Source organism: Chelonoidis abingdonii, chromosome 3 (genome assembly GCF_003597395.2).
Source record: "Chelonoidis abingdonii isolate Lonesome George chromosome 3, CheloAbing_2.0, whole genome shotgun sequence".
NCBI classification, from domain to species: Eukaryota; Metazoa; Chordata; order Testudines; family Testudinidae; genus Chelonoidis; species Chelonoidis abingdonii.
In genome coordinates, this window is record NC_133771.1 from 181,676,887 (window position 1) to 181,700,366 (window position 23,480).

A 23,480-nucleotide genomic window follows, 5' to 3' on the forward strand; every position below is an offset into this window, starting at 1 on the left:
CTGCTGACCCTACCCCAGATAGGAGCCCAGCAGACAGGTGTTGGGAATCAGCTGACACAGCTGATCAGCACCTCATAATTTGCTCAGACTCTCAGTGGGAATATAAAGGAAAGCTCAGCCATGCAGTTGGTCAAGTAGACAACTGGTGCATCCCCATACTGGGCGGGCACAAGCTAAACAAAGGACATGTGACCGCCCCACATGTCACCCCGCTCAGTGACCCCTCCCACCCTGCACCCCACCCAGGGCCGCAACACTCTCCCAGCCCCACGTTACCTGCAGGTGGCAGAGGGCTCTCTGTCCTTCTCTCCCTGTGCCTCCCCAGTCGCACTTTCAGCCACTCTCCCTGGCAGCCAGGCGGGGAGCAGGATGGAGCTGCTTCTGCCTGAGAAAGCCTGTCTGGGAGGCCCACTCTCACATACACATGCACTCACCTGCCAGGGAGAGTGGCCGAACATGCCAGGGGAGAGGAGGACAGAGCAGGCCAGTCTGGGGGGGTACTGACCCCCCCATGCTCCCACTACACGATGCTGAACAGAGCAGGAGACTGCAGCCAGGCTGTCTGGCCCTGTGGAGTGCCCCTGGGTCAGAAAGGGCTCTGTCTGGTAGCTGCCAGAGGATCCCAGTCTGAACGCCTAACCAGACTGTGTAGTCATACTTATTTTATATTCTTCTTGTTTTGTTTGGGAAGACAATAAACAGAGCCCTGAAGTAAGGGCAAGGCCGGCTTCAGGCACCAGCTCAGCAAACAGGTGCATGAGGCGGTCAAGGGGAAGGGGTGACACGTCAGGCTCTTCGGCGTCCATTTGGCAGTGGGTCCTTCGGTCCTTCTCGGAGGGAAGGACCTGCCACCAAATTGCCGCCAAAGAAGAAAGTGGCATGGTGGAGCTGCCGCTGATCGCGATAGCGGCTTTTTTTTATTTTCCCCAGCAGCTTGGGGTGGCAAAAACCCTGGAGCCATTCCTGAGTAAGGGACAGAAACCTAATCTGGGCATGGCTGTCTGCCTATCCCCTGCCTCATAGACCAGCCTACAATCTCATAGAAATGTTGCATAGAGGCTACTCCAGTAGGCTCTCTGCAGCAGAAGCCATGGAAGGCAGTTACTGCATGTGCTTAATGGGATGAGTGTATTGTATTGTTATGGCATGTATCACCAGGATGTACTGCTGTGAGTTCTTTTTCTTAGCATAGAAACAAGTTTTGACTATTGGAAAGACATGCAGTGTTGTTTGTTTTCAGTTATTCAAGATTTTGTGTGGAGCTAGCTTTGGGAGAGAGGGCGCTGAGCAAACAGCAGCAGAGTTTGCTCTCTGCTTTGAGCTCTCTTTAAAGTAAATTCTTGATGCAGAGGTACTTCATGAGAACTGGGCACTGGTGTTGGACTGAGATTCTGGAACAAAGGAATTGCCCTCCATGCTGTTTGACCATTTCATATCAAGACCAGTATATGTGTGTAATAAACCATATTACATTTAGTATATGCCCTGACTCTATGTCACTGATTTTTCCTCCATTGGGAAGCTGACCTGCAAGGCCCCAGACATGTGCTAATGATTTGCAGAGGGGTGACTTGGATGTCAGATGGAACAGTACTTTGTTGGCCAACATGGCAGCAGTCACACAAACCAGTGGATTAAAATATGTATGTCTATACTTACTTCCCCAGACTATATCATGGTCTCTGTGTAGTCCTTTCAGCAAATGGTTCCTGTTTTAAGTAGTAATTGATTGTACAGTTGTCCATGGGACTGTCACAACCAGAATATGGGAACATGTTAATACCGTTTGTAGTTTGAGGCTAGGAGAGATGTCATTAAAACAGTTGCCAAAACATGGCCTACTTTCTACCTAAGCACTAACATGTCTGTGAGTTTTATGACTATAGGTTACTTTAACTTTATTCATAGCAAATATTGAATAGTGTAGGCCGCTGTTTCTCAGAATGATGCAGAACTTCTGCCTTGGTGCAAGTGACAGTGTTAGTGTAAGTTGGAATGGGAAGTTATCAGAGATTACAGAGACAACGGATAATGGGAGGTTACCCCCAAATGTTCCCTCATTTTTGTTTACATCTGATTCAATGGATCCTTAATACAGGAAACTAAAAATGACATTTACTGCAGGTGAATCAGAAGTAGTGCAGAACTATACAACTACCTGGGCAAACTGTTGGTACTGGTTCTCTAGGATTTAATAAGATGTCTCTCCCATCTACATAATACAGTGGACACTCATTTTAATATTATTGATAACTATTCTCACACTAAGTCATATGGAGCCCAGACTGAACAGCAGAGGTACTCAGACTTTAACTAGGACACACTTAAATCTAGTTAACAATTTAAAACACTTCAACCTTTCTAACCACTCAGTGACAGCCTTGAAGGTGGCAATTTTGCAACAAAAAAACTTCAGAAACAGACTTCAAAGAGATACTGCTGAACTTGAATTAATATGCAAATTAGATACAATTAACTTAGGTTTAAACAGAGACTGGGAATGGTTGGGTCATTACACTAATTGAATCTATTTCCCTATGTTAAGTTCTCCTCACACCTTCTCGTTATCACTTCAAAAGTTTTTTTTCTCCTGCTGATGATAGCTCATCTCAATTGATTAGACTCTTCCTCTTGGTGTGCATACTTCCACTTTTCATGTTCTCTGTATGTATAAATATCTCCTGTCTGTGTGTTCCTTTCTATGCATCTGAAGAAGTGAGCTGTAGCCCATGAAAGCTTATGCTGAAATAAATTTGTTAGTCTCTAAGGTGCCACAAGTACTCCTGTTCTTTTTGTGGATACAGACTAACACGGCTGCTACTCTGAAACCTATTTACTTGTGTTATCTATTTTCCTTTTTTCGTGTGCATAATAGATAGTTTGGAGTCTGCCTTGACTCAAGCAGGTGGAGTTAACACCTTTTGATTCACTCCAGTCAGTTTAGTCGAGGATATTTTTTACCCATAAATATATCACCTTGGTTCGTCTCTACCGTTGCACTAGTCATAGACTTAGGCCAGTTTCTTCTACTGGCATAGATCCTCAGCTGATATAAATCAATATAGCTCTAACAACATCAGTGCAACCACACTGATCTACATTAGCTGAGGATCTGACCTACTACTGTCAGCTAAAGAATTGGAATACCATAGAATCTTTTGTTGGATTCTGATCTTTGGTTTTAAATGACTTTTCTGTATGAAGGCTCTAGTCAAGTCAGCGTCTGTCCATTCTGATGATAACAGAACCCCCATCTAGAACAATACTTATCAAACTTAAACACTCTTTGGATTATTGGCAAATGTTTACTAGGGGACATTAAGCCAACTCATGGTGATCATAGAATCACAGAATATCAGGGTTGGAAGGAACCTCAGGAGGTCATCTAGTCCAACCCCCTATACCATGGGGGGTATATCATTTATTGTGATAACGATAAATGTTGGCTTAATGACTGCTACTCACATATAGGTGAACAATAGTTTTGTTCTGTTATTTTGCTCATAGAAATACATATTTTCCACGCAAAATATTATGTTAATGTACAGTTAAGACTGAGATGTTTAAATACTCAAAATTCAAAAAATTCAGGGCCCAATCCTCAGCATTTGTAATTTAGCAAAGCTCCAATTAAGTCAATGGAGCTTCACCAGTTTACAGCAGCTGAAGATCTTGCCCTCATTGCTAAGGCTCCCTTTCTCCAGTGTACTAGGAGCATTCATAACATGATCACGTATCACTGGGCAATATAACATACTGTTTGGCAGAGCTGAATACAAAAAAATTAATTAAAAATTGAACTAATTTGGTTTGAGCTTATTCATACGCCTTTTGTGTTTGCTTTCTGCAACTGTTCTATCTAGCAAATTTACTGGTAGGACCGTTTGCAGAAAGTGAATTTTACATATACACTATAGGAGAGTACATGTGGAAAGCATATTTTTGCATTCATAAAAATAAATATTTACACTGAAGATGTGATTCTCAGTCATCCAATCACAGAACAGGAACATGACAACTATTTCAAATACTCTGAATGAAATGCATGTGAACAATCTAAAAATCAAGAATTATCTAAAAATATTAATTGGTGAATGATTTTCTGACATTTTTTTTTAAATTAATCTGCTCTGAGACAAATCATAAGCCAAAAAAAATTAATTGACAAAAACAATTCTTACAAATTATTTGCCTAGCTCTACTACTGGGCAAATTCATATTTTAGAAATATAGGTTAAATGTTTTAAAGTTTACACACTAACTATGCTTGTGATATTATTTGAATTTGGTACAATAATTTGTCACTGTAGAAGATATAGTAAATAGTAGATCACTGGGGTGAAATCCTGGCTCCACTCATATCAATGGGAATTTTGCTTTTTACTAGGGCCAAGGTACTTTATACATGCTGATGACAAATCTCTTAGTACGATGGTCTACACAGGTAGGAGTATCATGTGCCAGCTATTCCACATATGTAAGGAAGAACTACAGTAATACACTGTTCAAATAAATCTAGAATCTTACTCATAAGAATCAGGAGGTTGTAAGTCACTTAAAGTTAAGAAATTTCACATTTTAATTTATCTAATGGTAAAGAAGGCAATCTGATGCACATTTGCAACAATTTAAAAATTCTGCTGTTACTGTTTTTGGCCCCAGATCTGCCATCAGATTCATGTGGATGGACCCATGGGACTCTGTATGGACACAAAGGTCCATTCACACATATCTGATGGCAAGATCAGCGGGCTTAGATATTCCATCTTCTTTAGTACAGTGAGGGATCTTCTGTAACTGATACATTAATACCAGCAAATAAATGTAACCTTTATGAAAGTTTTCTTCTTCTATGGTCATACAGCAGGGAAGTCTCAAATAGAGGTCCCACCCACCTGGGAATTCTGTCAGTCGGAGAGAATTGGGAACCTTTCTTTCCTTTCCACTTCACATAGCGGGTGTAGTGTATCAAGAGGGGACTGCCCAGCAGAAGGGTGAGGAATTTTATTAATGCTATTTGTTCAATAAATGGGTTATTAGGTGGATATTACTTAGCAGGTTGTGGGAAGGAGCATAGGAAAGACTAAGCAGCTTGTTTTCTTTGGAGAAAAAATCTTTGATTATTTTTCTATCAAGAATGTTACTTTTCAGTGACTATAAAATGCTGTTCTGTGAAACTGGAGCATCTGCTTCTTGTGATGAAACTAGGATGGAGTCCATTTGACACACATTAGGCAGACACACATTTCAAGTGAACAGCTGACATTTTCAGAGCTCAGAAACCAAAGGTAAAAGGTGAGATGATAATGTAAAAGTACTGTCAGCTTCAGTATCTTGCTGAAGTTACTGATGTTATTTTGTCAAGACCTATTTCACAGCTCGTTGACTTGAGCATGAAGCAGATTTAATTCCTGAGGAGATCCATCAACAGCTATCACTGAAGAGACAAATCTATTCTCACAATAACAAAAGAACATAAAAAATGAGGACTTAGAAAAATCCATTTAATAAGAACATCCTTTCATCCTTTTTAGAGCAGCATCAAATAGAAGTTTATTGTAAATAACCCACTGACTTTGTATTTACAACTTTGTCCTGTAGAGTCTATTTCAAATCTTCTATTCAGTAGCATTTGTATAGGTCATTTAGGAATTTGCTTTCATTTTTGCTTAATTATTCTGTTTTACTTTCCTGACCGGAAAAGGAGTCTGGATATTGTTTGTACTTAAGTTTGTGCATGTATATGTATATACAGACTGATATATATATATATATATATATATATATGTTTTCTTTAAAACAAAATTAATTGAAAACCTCTTAAGTGAATAGCCCAACCACCAAAAAAAATAAAAATAAAAAAAAAAAGTTCTTAGCTGCCCCCTTGCAACATCCTGCCATTATTTCACCTTCTTATCACTCATCCACTTCCATTGCCACCACAATGACAAATGCCTCTTGCCACACATGCCTCTTGTGCAAATTTTAGTTCTAAGCCCTGTGGAGTGGCTAGATATTTATATTTTCTAATTGTTTGGAATGTTGAAGTGATGTTGGGTTGGGTTAGTTCATGGGCTCGGTGTAGCTTTTTAGATGATGGTTATGTTTAAGTAAGTTATGTTAGATGATAAAGAAGAAAACTTTTTATTAGAAAGTGGAAAGCATTTGTAGTGTTTATCATTTTGGGAAGTTACTGTCTGCAATGTTTCTAGCGCTACTCAGGTGATGTAATGGGGAAGTATGATTTTTTTCTGTCTTTTTCAAAAGCTGATGTTTATGGCTGGAGTTAAGGTTTCATGTTTTGTATGCAGATGAAGGAAAGAGCCTTGTGGTGGTTGATCTGGGCAGAAAAAAAATCATGGTTGTAGATTTCTAGAGGTGGTTTAAAATTCAGCTAGTGATTTCCTGGCTTTTTATGGCTGTGTTGGTGTAATATTCACTGTAGAAAGAATGCATGCTAGAAGGAGATAAATGGAAGATGCAGTAGCAGCTAAGTGTGCCTCACTCATATTGAGAATAGTCATTACCCCATGGCAACCATGGAGTAAAGTGGAATCTGAGTTTTATCATGTCTCTGTTTTGCAGACAATCTGCCTGATTCTGCTTCTACTGAAACCAATGAGAGATAGTCCCATTAGCTTAAATGATGTCAAAATCAGATAGCCACCTTCCCCCTCCCCACCCCGTCCTCGTGTTTCTGTTTGCCACAATTCAAAGTATGGTTCAAGAATGATCAGAACTGAATGATTTTTATAGTGGCCCACACAAAAGACACAGCATTTTTCAGCCAGATGTGCCATCAATTGAAAAATATATGAATTGTATTTAAAAGACTACCAGATGCAGCCTAAGTGAAAGCAGAAAAGGACTCACTAGGTCTGTTAGAAAGTATCTTACTTTAGTCGTATGAGGGGAGATTGGAAAAATAAAACTAGGGCTGTGATGGGGGCATACAAGCTGCATGCAGGCAAGGATGGGGGTTAATGGAGGTCTTTGCCAGGGTAGCACTGCCCTGGGAGATTTTGACTGACCAGGGAACCAGCTTTATATTGAAGGTTATGCAATAAGTGTATAAAAGAATAAAAATTAAGACTCAGAACTTCTCTTTACCACCACTGGATGGATGGGTTAGTGGAATGTTTTAATCGGATATTGAAGAACATGCTAAAGAAGTTCATCACCACATATCTTCGTCCTGTGGACCAGTCCTTCACTCTCCTCCTGTTTGCAACATGAAAGGTGCCAAGCCATCTACAGGGTTCTCTTTTGAATTCTTATGGGAGGCAACTTCAAAGGATTTTGGGCTTGATGAGGGAGATGTGGGAGGAACAGGATTCTCAAGCTGAAAATGTTGTCCATTATGTACTTAAACTTTGCAAGAAGCTTGAAGGTCTAAGTTCCTTTGCAAGGGAGAACTTTTTGAATCTCAAGAGAGTGTGTCAGTGCTTAATTTGCGCCAGGGCTGAGCCCTGGCATGTCTAGGCTTGGACGTTCATAGTCCTGGCACCTCTGGGCTTGCTGCATCAGTTATGAAAGTAAAAAACATTCTTGAGCCCCAGCATGTAATTTCTTGAATGCTTACCCTTTTTCATTACAAACTAAGCACTGGAGTGCATACAATAAAGGACCTCATATCAGAATGTTCAAACCTGGTGAACAGATGCTCCTTTTGCTCTCTAACACAGAGTCAACACTGTTGGCCCAATGACAGTAGGGTGACCAGAGAGCAAGTGTGAAAAATTGGGAAAGGGGGTAGGGGGTAATAGGAGCCTATACAAGAAAAGGTCCCAAAAATTGGGATGATCTTTATAAAATCGGGACATCTGGTCATCCTAGATGACGGGGCCCCTATGAAGTTATACAGCAGATAGGATCAGTAACTAGAAAGCCTGATAAAAGAAAGACTAAATGGATCTACCATGGAAAGCTCAGAAGGGATTATTTATAGCCCCTTATGCTTCGGAGCCAGAACAGGGCTCTCAGATACACAACACTTGGACTATCAAGGCCATATGTGTTGGGGAGAATCTGATGCCAGAAGACCCAAGCACGACAACTGGCAGTTACATTCTACAGTCTTTTTAGCCCATCATATGCAGATGGCACCAGGACAACGAATCAGGAAACTGCCTCAACCTCTTAAAGGAGACCATAAATAAAACTAAGATATTGTCACTGATATTTTTAGTAAAAGTCATGGACAGGTCATGGGCAATAAACAAAAATTCACGAAAGCCTGTGACCTGTCCCTGACTTTCACTGAAAATATCCCTGACAAAATTGGGAGGAAGGAGGGTTCAGCACTCACCACTTCTGGGGCTCTGGAATCCCCTGCTGCTGCTGCAGTGAGTGGGAACTCCAGGCTTCCCCGCACAGTGGCTGGGCAGCAGGGAGTGGGTCCCCCCTACCTGCTGTGGCTGGGCAGCTGCGGAGTCCTCCCCCCACTGCCCACCATGGCTGGGAGCTCTGGGAAGAGGGCAGTGGTTGGGAGCTCCTGCTTCCGCCTGCTGCCCAGTGGCTAACAGTTGTGGGAAGGGCTGCTGCCGGCAGCGGCTGATAGCTATGGGGCCCCACTGGCTGACAGCTCCTGGGAAGTAATTGTCACGGAAGTTGCTGGAAGTCACGGAATTCATGACTTCCATGACATAATCATAGCCTTAATCATAAAGCAAGAGCTCCAGGCCATGCTAGAGCTTGGAGCAACTGAAGAGTATCACAGTTACTAGAGAAGTCCAACTGTTGCAGTGCCCAAACTGGATGGTACAAGCTGCTTCTCTATAGACTTAGAGAAAATCAACACTATTTCAAAATTTGATACATATCTCACACTCCCAGTAGACAAATTACTGAATTGGTTTGACAAGGCCTGGTATGTTATCACCTTGGATTTTATGAAGCGGTATTGATAAATCCCTCTCACTCCTGAATCTAGGGGAAAAGACAGCCTTTGGAACCCCTCATGAACTATATCAGTTCCAAGCCATGTGATCTGGCTTCAGTGGCACCCTGGTGACTTTTCAGTGGCTGATGGATAGGGTCATTCAACCCCATGGTGATTACGCTCCACTCTATATTGATATTTATAGCTGAATTGGGAGGCCCACTTGAAGCAGGTAGTGGCTGTCCTCCAGTCCCTAGGGGAGGCTGGATTAACAACAAACCCTCCACAGCGCTATACAGGCAATGATGAAGCAACACCACAGTAGCATTTAACTTCAAAAAGGGAAACTACTGAAAAATGAGGAAGCTAGTTAAACAGAAATGAAAAGGAACAGTCATAAGAGTGAAATGCCTGCAAACTGTATGGAAACTTTTTAAAAACACCATAATAGAGGCTAAAAAAAAAATAGTTAGAGGACCAAAAAAAAATGCCACCCTGGCTAAATCAGATGGCTGTTATATCTTTTATTGGACCAGCTTTTGCTCGTGAGACAAGCTTTTGAGCCACACAGAGCTCTTCTTTACATCTGGGAAAGGCACTGTGAGCATCACAGCTAAATGCAAGGTGGAACAGATTGTTTAGCATAAATAGCTAACACATATTCTAAGTAACATTCAAGGTAGAAGAGCCCCGTTAATACCTGTGCAGTCATAGGACAAAAAGAGGGGGGTAGTGGGTTACAGATTGTTGTAATAGGCCATAATCTAGTGTTTCTGTTCAGTCCATGATTTTTAGTGTCTAGCAGAGTTATGAATTTAAGCTCACAAGCTGGTCTTTTGTAAGTGTTGGGCAGGTTTCATTTGAGGATGACTGATAGGTGGGTCAGACATAGAGTGATCTCTTTGTGAAAAGTGTTCATCCACAAGTGATAGAGTGTTTTGGTGTTTTATCATTTTCCTGTGTGAGTTTATTTGAGAGCGTAGTGATTATCTGGTTTCACCCACATAGTTGTTATTGGGGCATTTAGTGCACTGGATGAGGTATACTACATGTTGTGTAGGACCCATGGACCTTGAAAGGTGTGTTGCGAGGAGTGTTGATCCCTGGAGCAGTGGAGTCTGCAGGTTTACATCTGTTGTTCTGGCAGGGTCTGGTGCTGCTTTGAGTTGGTGTGTCCTGGTCCATGAAGAGCTTGCTTCTAATGAGCTTGGAAAGGTTGGGGGAGTGGGAGTTGTTTGAAGTCCAGAAGTGAGGGTTCAAGAAAGATTACTTTCAGGATGGGATCCTCATCAAGGATGCGTTATAGTTGTTTAATAATACCCTGTATGAGTTCCCGTGTGCGGTAGTAGTTGAAAGGGGGTTTATTTCTGTATTGAAGCAGGTTCTCTCAGGGTATTTAGGTGACCCATTCCATGATGTGATCTGCTTCTCTGGTGGAGTGTCCTTGTTTGATTAAAGCAGTTTTAAGAGTGTTAAGGTGTATATCCCAGACTTTCTCCTTGCTTATGCAATATCTGAGTGTCTGGCTGTAGACAGCAGATTTCTTGTTGTGTTTGGAGTCTGGTTCTATGAAGGTAGGTGTGGTGATCTATGAGTTTCTTGTATCTGGTTGTCTATAGGGTTTTATTGTTGAAGCTGATTGTGGTGTCCAGGAAATTGATGTTAGTGTAGGAATGTTTCAGAGAGAGTTTGATGGACAGGTGGTGGTTATTGAAGTTGTGGTGGAAATCTATGAGCTGTCCATCCAGAGGATGAAAATATCATTTATGTATCTCAGGTATATCATTGGTTTTGTGGTGCATTTGTCCAGAAATTCTTTGTGGTGGCCCATGAAGAGGGTGGCATATTGGGAAGCCATCCTAGTACCCATGGCTGTTTCCATTGTTTGGATACAATAGTTCTAGTTCAGTGTAAAATTGTTATGGGTGAAGATTAAATGGATGAGTTTGGCAATGAGTTTGGGCTGGATATCTGAAGGTTGTCTATTGTTTTGTAAATATTTGAGGCAGGCAACTATGCCATCATTGTGAGGGATGTTAGTGTATAGGGAAGTGACATGCATGGCAAGGATGATGTTCTGAGGGAGGTTGTTAATGTTGTGGAGTTTGTGGAGGAAGTCAGTTGTGGTCCTGGAGGAAGCTGGCCCTTTGTGCGGTGTGTGGTTTGAAGATAGTTTCTATGAGTCCTGATCAAAGTTCCCTCTAAGCTGTGCAGCTGCCTATTAAGCCCTGTGCAGGCATTCAGGGCTATGGTGGGGAGAGATGCCTCTACCCAAGCCCTAGACCTACAACAGCACCCACCCTCCCCAGCCCCCGACCTGCCACAGATGGGAGACAGGAGTCCCCCCGCCCCTGACCCAGCCTCGCCCTGCTGCAGCTGGGGGACAGGCACCTCTCCCCCAGCCACTCCCCAGCTGGTCCCCCCACAGCCTAGGCCCGGACCTGCCATGGCCAGGGGACTGGTGCCCCTTCCCCTCAGCCCAGGTGCTGCTGCAGGGAGAAAGAGCTGGGGGAGAGCCCCACTGCATCCCAAATCTCTCATCCCCAGCCCCACTCCAGAGCCTGCACCCCCAGCCAGATCCCTTACCCCGACCCCAACTCTGCCCCAGCCCTGACCCCCTTATCCCCAGCCCCACCACAGAACCTGCATTCTCAGCCAGAGCCCTCACCCCCCTGCACCCCAACATTCTGCCCCAGCCCTGATGCCCCTCCTACACTACGAACCCCTCAGTCCCACCCCACCACATAAATTTTGTTATGTGCACCAATATGGAAGTAATGTGTCAAACATCACATCCATGTTGTTGCGCATAACAAAATTCATTCTACACATGGGTGGGGAAAATTAGAGGGAACACTGGTCCTGATATTCCTTCAGTAAGAGTGTCATAGCCAGAAATGATGCATCTGCCTGGGTTCCCTTGTTTATGTATCTTGGGAAGCATGTCGAAGGTCCATGTGGAGGATAAGTTTGTAGAGTTTCTCTTGGATTTGTTTGGGAAAGGATTTGATGATATCTTTAAGTTTGTGGGTAAATTCTGATGTGGGATCTTCTTTGAGTTCTTTATAGTAGGTGGTGTCAGAGCATTGTCAATTGGCCTCCTTAACCATAGTCATCATGGTTGAGGACTAAAATGGCACCCCCTTTGTCTACTGGTTTGATCACTATCTGGTGGTTAGATTTCAAGGACCATATGGCTGTCCTCTTGGCATTGGAGAGATTACGGTGAATGTGATGTTTGTTAAGGATTTCACAGTCAATTTCCCCCCTTTAGCAATCAAGCTAATGATCAAGAGTGTGATTTCATCCGTTCTGTGGTGTCCAGTCAGATGATTCTTTTTTCCTTACAATTGTTGGTGTGGATGTGGTATTGTGAGTGGTATTATTTATCATTGTTGTGAAAGAATTCTTTGAGGCAGTGACAGAGAAAGAATTCTTCAAGTTTTCTACATTTTAGCAGGCATCAGGTTCTGTAGTGAGTCAGTTCAGTTCCTTAGAGAGTACAGATAATTCAACTCCAGAGAGAGGTAGTCTTAATTAAGTTGATGATGTTTGGGTGTCATATAGTGCCCATGTGGTGAGTACTGGTACCCTGGTTTCTCCTTTAGGTGGGGTTCTATGGGTTGTCGAGTAGTTGTCGTTGGTTCTACTTTTTGTTTTCATGTTGGATGGCTGTCAAGGATTTTTTTTATAGTTGGATGGCTGTCATCATGTTGTTTTTAATTTCTTGCATGATTTCCAGCTAACTTTCCCATTTTTTCCCTCCAGCGTATAACAGCATGTGATGATTTCTTGTTTGAGGTGGTCCCTTCTGGGGTGGGTGAGGTGCAGTGATTCCTCAGTTTCTCTGAAGTCCATCTGCAGAGCCAGGACCGGTGCTAGGGGTTTTAGCACCCTAGGCGCACGGCAATTTTGCCGCCCCGTGCCCTGGTCCCGCGGCTCCAGTGGAGCTGCCGCAGTCATGCCTGCGGAGGGTCCGCTGATCCGCGGCTCTGGTGGAGCTGCCACAGTGGTGCCTGCGGGAGGTCCACCGGAGCTGTGGGAGCAGCTGACCATCCGCAGGCACGACTGCGGCAGCTCCACCGGAGTCACGGACCAGCGGACCCTCCGCAGGCACGACTGCGGCAGCTCCACCGGAGCCGCCTGCCGCCCACCAATAATCCTGGCGCCCTAGGCAATTGCCTAGGCCACCTAAATGGAAGCGCCGGCCCTGTGCAGAGCTGTTCAACATATCTGGAGTTGTATGTAGTGGTCAGAGGATTATAAATTGTGACACCACTGGGGATGTTGTTTTGTTTTTTGCATTTCCCTAGGTGTGGATGTAGCTGTTAAGTTTTGCTTCCTTTTTTTTTCACGTTGTGGAGATTTCATTTCAGATGGCTAAATAAGATCTTTTCTATTGTTGTATGCAGTGTAATTGTAACCATGTTGGTCCCAAGATTTTAGACAGACAAGGTGACAAGAGACAATATATCTTTTATTGGGTAATGTGTGAAGAAGTACTTCCTTATGTTTGTTTTAAATCTGCTGCATATTAATTTTACTGGGTGTCCCTTCCTTCTTGTGTTATGTGAAGGGGTAAATAGCATCTCCTTATTAAGTTTCTTCACACCATTCATGATTTTATAGACCTTTAACCAGTGATGAGCTCCCAAAATCTTAAGAATCGGTTCCCTATCAGGTCCTCAGTGGCATTTCAGCGTCGGCATTTCGGCGGCAGGTCCTTCACCCGGAACGAGTGAAGACCCCCACCCCACTGCTGAAGTGCCACCAAAGACCCGGTAGGGAACTGTGCGGTGAGTAAGAGTACAAGCCCCACATGCCTGTCTCCCTCCACACCCATCCGAACCCAACCCATGTCCTGCCCCCAACTGCCCCCCTCAGAACCTGCAAGTTTCTCCTCCCTCTCCCCTCCCCCACCAGGGTAGCAGAAGCAGCTCGGGGCTCCGGGGGCTATTTAAAGGGCTTGCAGTTCCCCTGCTTCTATCACCCCGGTCTTTAAATAGCCACCAGAGCCCTGGGGAAGTGGTAAGGCTCCCGTGGCTATTTAAAGGACTGGGGCAGCAGAGGCAGCTGGAGTCCCGGCCCTTTAAATAGCCTCTGGAGCCCTCATCTAACCCTGGGCTCTGGGGGCTATTTAAAGGGCCCACAGCTCCCCTGCTTCTGCCACCCTGGCCCTTTAAATAGCTGCTGGAGCCCTGGGGAAGCAGCGGGGCTCTGGTAGCTATTTAAAGGATGAGGGCGGCAGAGGCAGCTGGAGCCCCAGTCCTTTAAATAGCCCCTGGAGTTCCCCGCTATCCCAAGGTTCTGGGGGCTATTTAAAGGGCCCGTGGCTCGCCTGCTTCTACCGCTCCAATACTTTAAATTGCTGCCAGAGCCCTGGAGTAGTAGTGGGGCTCTGGTGGCTATTTAAAGGGCCGGGGCGGTAGAAGCAGTGGGAGCCCTGGACTTTTTAAATAGCCCCCAGAACCCCGCAGCCCTACCCCAGGGCTCCAGCTGTGGGGCTCTGGTAGCAATTTAAAGGGCCTGGGGCTCCAGTTCCTGTTGGGAGCCTCAGGCCCTTTAAAATGCCCCCCTGGGGAAGCCAGGTCACCCCTTTACCAACCGGTTCTACACCGGCTTCTAAATTTAACTGGTTCTTGCGAACCAGTGCGAACCAGCTCCAGCTCACCACTGCCTTTAACATATCCCCCCTTATTGTCTCTTTTCCAAGCTGAAAAGTCCCAGTTTTTTTAATATCCCTTCATCTGGAAGCTGTTACATACCTCTAATCATTTCTGTTGCCCTTCCTTGTACCATTTTTAATATATATTATTTGATATGGGGCAACCAGAACTACATTCAGTATTCAAGGTGTGAGCACACCATGGACTGATATAGTGGCATTATGATATTTTCGGCCATCTTATCTATCCTTTTTTCTAATGGTTCCTAACATACTTTTAGCTTTTCTGACTGCCACTGCACATTGAAGAAGATGTTTTCGGAAAACTATCTAGTGAGTTCAAGATGTCTTTCTTGAGCGATAAGAGTTAAGTGAGACCCTGCCATTTTGTATGTGCAGTTGGGTTTATGTTTTCCAACGTGTATCACTTGGCATTTATCAACACAGAATTTCATCTGTCATTTGGTTGTTGCTAAAGTTCATACTATTCCTTTACTTTTAGACTTTAATACCCCAGATGGGGTTGTCTTAAAATGTGACCAGGCCACAGGCCAAGTCAGAGGAAGAGGTGGACCACAAGACAACCAAAGTGGCTGTGATCATGTGGTGCCATATGTGAGGGAGGGGGTAGCTGCTACTCCACACGCAGCCACCAGGAAGCACTCCAGCGGTGAGTCCACTTTTTTTACAAGCACATACATAAATAGACTATTAGAGAATAGCCTACTCCCACAATGAAAAATTAAAGCCTTTTCCAGAGGCAGTTCATGAACTTTTGCCATTGCAGCCACACTCCTTTAGATCCGAACAAAAGGAAAATGCCATGTAAACTGACTTCTGTGCCCATGATCATGAGTTCTGTGATTGACAAATGTTTAGTGCATATAGTGATACACATGGGTCAACTTTTCTTCAGCTGAAGCCAAGGGAAGTTTTGTCACTGATTTCAGTGGGACCTGGATTTCACCATTTATGTAGAGAAGAACATCATGTGGGGTGGGAGAAAGAAGAATGTACCTTGTTTTCCTTTTCTGATTAAAATGGATAAATGGGGCTAATATCAAATTATAGGCAACAATAGTCCTACAAGACTACAACACTACAGATGTTAAAAAAATATTCTAGCATCAACAGGATCGTCTATAGAAGAGACCTAAATACAACATAACCTTCTGGTAGCCTAGAGCCACTTACCAGGAGGATTATGGAAAGAATGAGTGTCTGAGGGGCAGCTGCCTCAGGACACTATGCTGAGTGCATGCTGTTACCAAAGATATTTAGGAGGTAACTTTGTATTTGAAAGGAGAGAGTTCAATTAACAGTTGCTTTGGCTCAAGACTAGCTGCAGAATTAAAACATTGTCTAAAAGGATGGCTCATTGGCGTGCTAAGGCACTGGGTGAGCATGCTCCCATAATGCCATTACTGAAAGCCACTGGTTGCAGCTGCTGTCATTCAAGTATCTCCCATGTCCGCTTCCTCACTTTTGCTTTTGAAAAGCCCTGGGTTAGGGCTGCAGCCAGGCCTGGTGCGCGGGACCCAGAGATCGTGGACAGGGGCAGGGCCCAGCCCTGCACTGCCGGCCAGGGTGCAGGTCAATGAGCCACTAGGCTGCACCGCAAGAGGGGCGCAAGGGCGCAGCGACCGCAGCCTCCTTCTTTCTTATGTCCTGGCCTTCCCCGCTTGTGCTCCCGGCTGCATCCTGCCGCCGCCGAGGTGCGAAGCACCAAAACGCGTTCCCTCCTCCCCCGCCGTGGGCGGCTGAACCCCTCGCTCGCTGATTGGCTGGCGGTGATGTAATGGGAGAGCACATACGGGCATTTGTCATCACCTCTCCGACCTTCCTGCCCGCTTGCAGCTGGGGAGGGCATCCTCTGCACCCCCCGCGCAGCCAATCACAGGGCAGAGTGGCCTGAGGTTGGGGGAACGCTTGCTTGCTTTTTCAAAGCCGACTTCGCTCTTGCCGTCTCCTTCGCTTCTTCCCTTCGGAGGAGTGATTGACAGGCATGCAGTCCAATGAGACCGGGGCTATTACAGCTACGTACGTACCCGCCCATTAGCAAGGCCGCTGTGATGTCTGGAAGGGAGATAGGACGTAATTGGACTGACAGCTTCATAAGCCTATGGAGTGTGGGCGACCAACGTGCTGTGTGAAAGGAGGTTGGTGTTCGGGAAAGAAGGCTGCGTGGGGAGGGGCGGTGGGTTTAACTGACAGCGACTCCCGTCAATCGTGCCCAGGCTGCCGTGCGCCGGTAAAAAGGGTGCGGAAAAGTAAGGAGGACAACAGGAGAGGCACTTGATTGACGGCAGCCGCGGCCAATACCTTTCAGTAATAGGCTAGAGTATCCACCAATTGCCCATCTGAGCGGGCGGAATGAAGACGGGGCAACTGATGAGTGGCAAAGGGGTTAACCAATGCCGCTTAGCATACGTGCAGCGGACTAGTTTGTTGGCCAATGGGAGTCAGGAAGAGGCGGGACTAACTGAATGACTGACATGCTAGCCAATAGACTTGAGCTGCCTAGGCTGGGTTCCGAGGCCGGGCTGTTGGGGGCGGATCATTTCATCCCCCACCCCCGCCTTTTGGCTGCTGACGTGGGCGGCGGGAGGGGGAGGGCCCAGCATTGGGCGCTGGGAGAGGGGTTCCCAACATGTCGGTGCTCCTGGTTGTGTTCGGACTACGCGAGCGGGCGGCTGTTGCGGCGGGGGGAGGCCAACCAGGAGCGCCCGCAGCGTGAGCCCCAGCCCGGCCCTCGGACACCGGGGCACAGACTCTGCCCGCGGCCAGGTACAGGCCAGGGCCCGACTCGGCTAGGGGGCATCGCCGCGCGGGAGGCCTCTCCGCAGCGCCGGGAGTCGTCTGTCTGCGCGCGTAGGGGGGCAGGCGGGGCCTGTGCGCGTGTAGGGGGAAGGGGATGGGCAGGGGGGGCCTGTACGTATGGGGGGGGGACGGGCAGGTGGAGCTGAGCTCGCGTGTACAGGGGGTGGTAAAGGGCAGGCGGGGCCTGTATGTGAAGGGGGGAGGCGGCAGGCGGGGCCTGTGTTTGTGTTGTGGGAGGGGAAAGAGGAAGGGGGCAGGCCAGGTCTGTGAGTGTGTATTGGGGGGGACTATGGGGAGCGGGCCGGCGGGGCCTGTGCGCGCATGTACTGCAAGGGGTAAGGCAGAAGGCGGGGTTTGTGCTTTGTGGGAGGGGTACGCAGAAGGGGACAGGATGTGTGTGTGTTTTGGGGGGTGGGGAAGGGGGCAGGCGGGGCCTGTGCACGCACGTGTGTGTACTGGGGAGATGGGGGGATGGCAAGTAGGGCCTGCACGTGCGTGCGCTGGAAGGGTGGGGGGCATGCGTGCAAGCCTGTATTGGGCGAGAGTATCGGGACAGGTGAGGTGTTTCCATACGCACACGTGTATGTGAGGTAGAAGGGGGTCTGTGTATCGTGGGGGATGGGTAGGGTGGCAGGTGGGTCTGTGTTCCTGTATTGGGGTAGTGTGTTTGATGGGGGGGGGTGGCTGCCAAGGCATGGTACACGCAGTGGAATGGGAGAGGAATAATGTGGAGGGGTTGTGTGTTGCCTGTACTTGGGGAGGGTGGAGTTGGCACTAACGTGGCTGCCGGCCTGTATCTGGGCTGGGGGGGGCGGATGGCAGAGGCCGGCGCGTGACCAGTATGGAGATGGGTAAGGCTGTGGACAGGAGCCCGATCTGTCCGTTGTGCCTCGGGGCTGGGGGGTGGTCAAAGTGAGGGGAGAGTCGCCTGTGCCTTGTATTAAGTGGGGGGATATGGGGGTAGGGCCACCTGCCCCTGTAGTCAGGGAGTCAGCAGGTGGGCAGAGCCGCCTGCCAGTTTCTTTGGGGCTGAGGGGAAATAGGAAGTGATTGGGAGATGGCTGCCTGCCGGTTGGGGAGAGGCAGTGAGGACAGGAAGAGCTTGTCTGCACCTATACTGGGGGTGAGGGGGGCAGGAGGGCTTGTCTGTGCCTGTAATTGGGGGGTGGAGGGTGGGGGAGGGGCATCAGGGCCTGCCTGAGCCTCTACTGGGGGGATAGTGGTAGGCAGGAGGGTCCGCCTGCATCTGTACTGGGGAGGGGGCGGTGGGTAGGGTGGCAGGCAGGAAGGCCAGACTGTGCCTGTACTGGGGTGGGGCAGAAGGACCTGCATGTCGGTGTGGGTAGGGCGGCAAGTGGGTGGGCCTGCATGCGGTTGTGCTTGGGGGTGGGTAGGGTGGCATACAGGAGGGTCAGGGAGTAGGTGGAGCTGTTTGTGCATGTGCTTGGAGACTGGGGGGAAGTGGCCTGTGTGGGTATGTCTGTGTACTGGGGAGGTAGTGGGGAAGGTGGCAGGCAGAGCCTTTGGGTGTTCTGGGGAGAAGGTGGGAGCACTTGTGTGTTGGTATGTGTGTGTTTTTTCGGGAAGGCAGCTGGGGCCTGTTCCTCTGTTTTTTGGGAGGGAGACGGGGGTGGGGGGTTGGACAGGACCTGTGTCAGTGCATTTTTGACGGCATGGGTGGGCAGCGGGAAGGCCTGCGTGTGCCTGTACTGCAGGGATGTGTAGGATGGCAGGTGGGAGGGCCTGCGTGTTCCTGTACTGTGGTGGGGTAGGGTGGCAGGCAGGAGGCCTAGTACAGGCAAGTGTGTATGTGCGCATTTGCGGACAGCAGGAGCAGGCATTGCATGTGCACATTGGAGTGGTGGGGGAAATATAGGCGTAGTCGGTGCATGCATTTTCTTGTTTGGGGGGGAGGTGAAGCCTGTGGGGCTGTGTGCGTGTGCACATTTGGGGGGGGAATGTGGCGTGTGTGTTGGGGGGGGCAGTGGGAGATGGGGCCAGTGCATCTCGGAGTGGGGGAGCGGGAAGGGCCATGCATGCATTTTGGATGTGGGGCTGCAGTGAGAGGTGGACCCTGTACATGTGCACCTGTTTTGGTGGCATGGCAGTGGCTACAGGCAGGGTCTGTATGTGTCCTTGCATTTCAGGTGATGCTGGCAGCACCTGTGCATGTGTAAGCATGGTGGGGGTGACCAGCAGGTGGGATCTGTGCATGTGTGTATTTGGGGGAGTGATGTTGGTAGGCAGACAGAGCCTGTGTGTGTTTTGGGGGTGGTAGCAGTCAGTCAGAGCCTGTGTGTATGTGTGGGAGGAAGAAGGGGGATGTGATAGGAAGGCCTGAATGTTTGTTGGGAGGGGAGGCTGGCAGGTTAGGCCTGTAAGTGTACTGGGGTGTGGATAGGGGGAAAGTGGCACACCTGTCAGCCTGTGTATGTAGTGGGAGTGGGAAGGTAGGAGTAAGGGTCTGTGTATACTGGGGTTAGGGGAAAAATGTCAGGCAGGCTGGCTGGTCTTTGTGTGTATGGGTGGGGGTTAAGGGGAAGGCAGCAGGCAGGCATGTCTGTTTATAGGCAGTGAAAGTGACTTCCTGGTTCAGATAGCTTCTCATACAGCCCAGGAAAGAATTGAACCAAGGTGTTTACCCTGCCCACTGTGCTACCAAAAGCTTCTGGGGTGACTGCCTGGTTGGTAGGCAGGCTGACTTCTGAGTGTTTTGGGGGTGGAGGAAAGTGTCTGGCATATAGGAATGCCTGTGAGTGTATGGGGGTGAGGTGGCAGGGAGATTGGCAGGCATACCTGCAAATGCATGGTGGGAGCAGGGGGCTCACAGACATTGGAGAGAGGAGTAAAGCGGCAGACAGGCAGAAAAAAAATCAAAGTTCTTATTTAAATTGGATTATTTTTGTTTTTAATTTCATTGTTTTTACTTTTTAAAAGCAAACCTCTTTAAAATAAAACCTGAATTAATACAAAATGTTAAGGCCTGAATTTTACAATCTCTTAAAACATTTAAATGAACTAAATATGCTGAATCCATGAGCTTATATAAAAAAACTTAAGGTTTTTTCTATATAAAAAGAGAATCATGGGTAAACAATTTTAACTTTTGAAGTTAAGCTTTATAAATATGGCAGAGTAGGTCATGTATGCATGCTAAACAAAACAAGCCCTTAATACACTACAATTTTATGTGCTGTATTTAAATGCTGTATTTAAATTCTGCTTGCCATCCTAATGCAGCTTACATGGGCAGACTGTTAATTATTTAGTCAATAAGCAGTATATCATTCACAGTTTTCTAGCATACTAAAAGTGTACAATTAATAAGAATCTGAAAATATTAGCTAGGTGATTGCTTAAGTAAATGTGTATAGTTCTAGTGCATTATTCTAGGTAGCAAAAAGATGTACCAAATCTAGTGTAAAGGCTCTATTTAGTTGTAAATCAACATGTATTAAAGGTTATGTCAACTAATGAGAATACACCTTTCTTTAGAAGATTACTGAAGTACAAATGAAAAGGTTGATTAAAATTTCGGGTGATTTACATAATGGTTTAAATCAGTGACTTAAATTAATCCACCCTATAGGCAGGCTTCTGTTGTATGAGGTGAGGGAAAGGAAGGTGGCAGGCAGGCTTGTGTGTATATGGGGGTGGAATGGTGGCAGGCAGGCCTTTGTGTGAATTGAGGTGTGCGAAGTGACAGGCCTGTGTAACTATTCCATGGGAGGAAGAGTTGTTTGGGGGGAGAGGCGGGGGGAAGTACTAGTAGGTAGGCAGGCAGGTCTGTTCGTACTGGGCAGGTTGTGAGTCAGGTCTTTGTGTGTATTGGGGGGGCCAGAGGTAGCAGGAAGGCAGGCAGGCATGTGTCTTTATTTCTGGGGTTAGATGGCTAGGCAGCGGGAAAGCAAGGTATGTATTCTGTGGGCGGCAAGAGGTGGTGGTATGGACCTGTGTGCGCGCTTTTTGGGGAGGAAGCAGGAAGGTGGTCAGGTTGCAGCTAAGTGAGTGGGTCGTCTTCTGGTGGATTGATGTTTGTGGTGGCAGGCAGGCTAGTCTGCCTGTGTACTGGGTGATTAGAGGAGTTGGTTGGTAGGTCAGTGTGTCTTGGGGACAAGGAGAGGATCTGGGAGAGATGAGTGTTTTTTCAGGGTGATGCTGGCAGGTTAGGCCTGTAAGGGAGGTCTGTGTTGTCCTGGGGAGGGGAGAAAGGAGACCTGTTTAAATATTGAGAATAGAAGGGGGCAGCTGGGATGCCTGTGTGGGTGAGAAGAATTTGGGGAGTGGGGGTGATGTCTATAGAGTGGGAGTAAGAACAGGAGAAGCTGAAGGCTTATGCAAGTTGAAAAGAGAGAGGGAAGAATAGGAGAAGCTTTGGAGGAGCAGTGGTGGTTGGGAAGTGGGTGGGTGAGAGAAGCTTGTGAATGATTGGGGTATGTATCAGGGGAGGAGAAATTGAGGGGGGGCTTGTGTGTGTATTGGGGGAGGGGAAGGCACATGTGTACAGTATATGTATTGTGATGGCCTGTGTGTATGGGGGTGGAGAAGGAGTGGAGAAATTGAGTGGGTTACATATGTGTATGAGGGTGACATGAGAAGCTGGGAGGCCTATATGTATTGTATTTAAGAAGTGAAATAGTTGGCAGCCTGTTAAGGTTGCCAACCCTCCTGGTTTCACCAGGAGTCTCCTGGTATCACACTCTATCTCCCAGAGGCTACTTCAGCCAAACCAGGAGATTTTAGGCTCTAAAAGTCTGGTGCAGCAGCAGGTTTAAGGCAGGTTCCCTTATCTGCCTTGGCTCTGCGCCACTCCCTGAAGAAGCCGGCACTATCCCTGTGGCCCCTGGAGGGGGTGTAGAGGCAGGGGGTCTCTTCATGCTGCTCCTGCCCTGGGTGCTGACTCTGCAGCTCCCATTGGCTGAGAACTGCAGCCAATGGGAGCTTCAGGGGCGGTGCCTGTGAGTGGTGGTGCGTGGAGGCCCCCTGATACCCTGCCTAGGGGCTGCTCCCAGAGGGATGTGCAGATTGCTTTTGTGAGCCACCCAAAGTATGTGCTAACCCCCTGACCCTCTCCTGCACCCCTGCCCACACCCAAACTCCCTCCCAGAGCCTGCACTCTCTCCTGCACTCCCTTCCAGAGACCGCACCCCAACCCACTGCCCCAGCCTGGTGAAAATGAATGCGGATGGGGGAGAGCAAGTGATGGGAGGGGGGGATGGAGTAAGCGGGGGTGGGGCCTCAGAGAAGGGGCAGGATGGGTGGGGCAAGGGTCTTTGGGTTTGCATGATTAGACAGTTGGCGACCTTAAGGCCTCTATATTTGTATTATTGGGGCTGAGGAGAGGTGCAGAATCCTATGTGCGTGTTATGGGACTGGGTGTTGGATGGATGGTTTAAATGGCAGGGTGGATTGATTTAAAATTGCTTTTATTTAAATCACTAATTTCCATCTTGTTTTGCATTTGTACTTTTCCTAAAGAAAGATGGTTTCCAACCAATGAGAATCCATTAAGACATGTTGATTTGCAACTGAATATAGCCTTTTCACTTAATGTAATATTTTTTGCTAACCAAGAGGCTATACTACATCTACATATCTATTTAGTCGTATAGCTTGTGTACATTTATTCAGATTCTTAATTATTTTTTTAGTATGTTAGAAAATGGGTTCTGTTTGGATGGATATTTGCATTTAAAAATTTGCAAACAGCATTGAAATTTTTAAACTTGCTGGACACACAAGAAAAAATAGGTTTATCAAAACATGTTTTGTGTTTAAAATGATTTTATTTACTAATCAAAAAAAGTATTTGTAGGTAATGAGTTGAACTGATTGTTTCCAGTCACAATGTCCTTCAGAATTTTAGAACTGTTAGGTCTCATTCTGTCAAACACATAGGCTTGGTCTATACTACTGAGTTAGGTCAACGTAAGGCAGCTTATGTTGACCTAACTGTCAGTATCTACACTGCCAATAGAACAGGAGTACTTGTGGTATACTGCTAATGTTAAGTGCCCTACTTCACCACCATAACTTCGCCTCCATGAGAGGTGTAGGGCTTTTGTTAGTGTAGTTGGTGTAGTCGATAGACACTCCATTGCTTGGATCAACTGT

General features: G+C 46.8%; 1 protein-coding gene and 1 long non-coding RNA gene across 2 annotated transcripts in view; both read left to right on the forward strand.

Annotated features, from left to right (window-relative positions):
* LOC142046610 (uncharacterized) overlaps positions 1 to 23,480 on the forward strand; it is a 404,232-nt gene that overhangs the window by 268,505 nt on the left and 112,247 nt on the right. The window lies entirely within an intron of this gene.
* The window catches only part of PPM1B (protein phosphatase, Mg2+/Mn2+ dependent 1B), a 111,903-nt gene continuing 105,501 nt past the window's right edge, over positions 17,079 to 23,480 (forward strand). The window contains 1 exon segment of the mRNA XM_032774983.2: positions 17,079 to 17,333. The gene's annotated coding sequence lies outside the window, so the exon portion shown is untranslated.